The 2,854-nt window shown below is 43.2% G+C and overlaps 1 pseudogene; it reads left to right on the top strand.

Annotated features, from left to right (window-relative positions):
* The first annotated feature begins 1,323 nt into the window (after positions 1 to 1,323).
* Positions 1,324 to 2,854, top strand: part of LOC124655537 — an 8,193-nt pseudogene continuing 6,662 nt past the window's right edge.

Consider the following 2,854-nt stretch of genomic DNA (forward strand, 5'->3'; position numbering starts at 1 on the left):
GTTTGTATTATATACTGACAACCCCATATTCCTGGTACCAGTCACTCTATTTTTATTTACTTCACGCTCTAGGTTTAGTCAAAGTTATTATTTGCAAAGTTTTACCAAGAATATGAAAATAAACAGAACGAAACCAAAACGTCAAGCAATTCTGAACGGAGAGAGTAAGAGAAGAAATCAAACTACTCAGTACCACGGAATTATGTGGAAATGCTCTCGTATTTCATACTATTTAAACATATTATATGTGGTGCCTACACTCTATGTTTCAGATTGAGTGACACAGTTTTTTTCTAAAATAAGCTAAACTACTCGTCAGTTAATTTGATAGAAGCTAGTAAAATCTAATCTGATTTTTCTTGATTAGTGTTAGTGACTCTGTATAAATAGAAAAAATAGTACTAGTAGTGGGCTTGTACAGGGAGTACTAGAAAACCGTGAGGAGAATCTCATCTTTTTTGTTTGTTTTGAGTTTGACCAGAGTCTGGATCGCGATGGAAAGCAAAGAGCCAAAAGAGCGCGCGGGCCATTGCGCAGTGGTGATGCCTGGTCGGTCTTGGGGCTGCCTCCCATAGGCCATCAGCCGGCGACCAGTCAGACTTTTTTCAGAGTACAAAGCTACATTCTGGTCTCTGTTTTTGTTCTAGTAGTACAGTCCATCACTGAGATTAGTTTTACGGAGTACTTCCCCTGTTTACTTCGCGCTGTTTAAAGGCAGAAACATCCTTGTTCGCCCTTGGGCTCACCATGGACCATGGAGCAGGAAGCTCTCTGTGTTCGCCATGAGTGCAGCAGATACATCCGAGCACACATGATCCCAGCAGCATCATTGTGGATGGGGGCTGCCGCTTGCCTGCCTCCGGCTAATGATGCCCCCCAATGCGCAACCGTTTCTCGCCTTCTATATAGGCTTTTCTTTTTCAAATGGAGATTACCCTAAGCCTGCATTAGCACAAAACCTTCTTTATTGCAAAGTTTGGAAATTTAAAGTTTATTACAATCCTCAAGAATCACGTAATGTGGCGGTATGAATTTTCCATCTAAATAAGAAACACTTCTTCTAAATCACAGCTAGCTGTTTTCCAATTCGTTCACTCTCGTTTTTCTGTCCGTTCGATCATCTTTAAGATTCTCGATGTAGAAGCTGTTGTGATCCCGTTTTGTTACGGGCCCGTGGGTGTTAAAGGGTTTGGTTTTCGGGTTCTTGCCCGTTAGCCCTTTCACGTGCCCGTTTCTTTTCTGGATGGATTTGTTTTGAATTTTATCGGGGCGTTTTTCTCCGCGTGTTTTGTTGAGCGGTCATAAAGGGGAAAGGCAGAGGAAATGGGCGGGAGAAAAGAGGAGCGGCACCTCGCCGCTCCACGCATTCGAGATGCTCCGATGGCCAAGGCCGGCGTCGGAGGCAGGAGAGTTCCGCGGCGGCGCAGGTATGTCTCCGGCCAGGTCCCCTTCCCCTGCATCTCCCTCGCGCGTTGTTTCATGCTCCAATGGGCGAGAACCGTAGTCCGAGGCATAGGAGTAGAGAGTACGACAACGACAGGGAGCTGCCCGATAGGTGTTCCTTCGCGGGTTTCGCATGATTTGGCGGTTTAATTTCGTTTTTGTGGTATGGATGTAGGTGAGATGTTGGTCCTCGGGGTGAGATTTTTTTGGGGTCGTGGTGTTTTGTCCGATGTGTGCGAGGTGGAGATGCGTAGGTGGTTTTTGTGTTCGGATGTAGGGTCTCGTGGGTGAGATGGAGCCGTTGTTTTGTGTTTTTGAGAGGATGTTCATCCGATATGCAGGTGGTGGGGTCGTGTAGGGCGGTTGATTATGTTCGGATTTCTGCCTAGTTGATGTGCAGGTGGTGGGGCGCAATGTGGTGGTTGTTTGTGTCGATTTGTACCCTTGTTGTTCCCATCCCAGAAATGAATATATTGGTCGATTGGATGTTGCGGTTGCTCTTTTGTTGTCTTTGATTTGTGGAGGTAGGCAGGTTGATTTAGTTGGGTTTGTCGAAGCAGTTTTTGGCTGCTGGTTTGAAATGAATCCTATTGGCTGCTTCGTTTAATTTAGTTATGTTTCAGTTCATGTTTTGTTTAATTTGTGTGGTCATATAATTGAAGCCCATGTGTAACGTAGAATTTGCTTGCTCTCGTCTCGTGTCCGGGAACAAGTAATCGATTTGTAGTTTCACCATTCCGTATGGTCTCTGTGATAGTACAATCGAACTCCCGCAAAATGTGCTCTTATCAATTTATGATGCACCCTCCGGTTTCATACATTGAAACCTAAATGTAGTAGAATTTTTGTTAGGGGGTGAATAATGGTGGGTGTGCATGGTATGTATATTTTGGGGAAATCTCCAGATTTTTCGGATGAATTCACTAGTATCTTAGTGTTTTTTCATGGCAATGCATTTTTCAGTAGTTCAGCTTGTGTCATTTTCTTCAGCTTGGTGATTTGAATCACATGCTTACAGAACGGAATGAGGTATGTGATACATAGAGAGGTGGTTAGGGGTGAATAATTGTATCATACTGTCATCATCATCTGGTGTTCAACACTTTTCCCAATTTTTGGATAATAGCAGCCATGCGATGATGCCTATTTGATATGCTCATTTTTTTGATAAGGTCGTGCGATGATGCCTCTCTGATATGCATAGTTTTTGCATAGTTAGTTAAATCTTCTCTTTGTCAGTATCTTTGTATGACTGTCGAATTAGTTTGTTGTTCATGTCAATGCCTAAAATTAGATAACAGGAGCCGTGGATGATACTTATATGATATGCATAGTTTTTGCGTATATAGTTCAATCTTCCGAGATGCTATCAGCAACCGTGTCAGCAATCTAACATCATTTTTATGTATGG

This window comes from Lolium rigidum, chromosome 1 (genome assembly GCF_022539505.1).
Source record: "Lolium rigidum isolate FL_2022 chromosome 1, APGP_CSIRO_Lrig_0.1, whole genome shotgun sequence".
In the NCBI taxonomy this organism is placed as follows: domain Eukaryota; kingdom Viridiplantae; phylum Streptophyta; class Magnoliopsida; order Poales; family Poaceae; genus Lolium; species Lolium rigidum.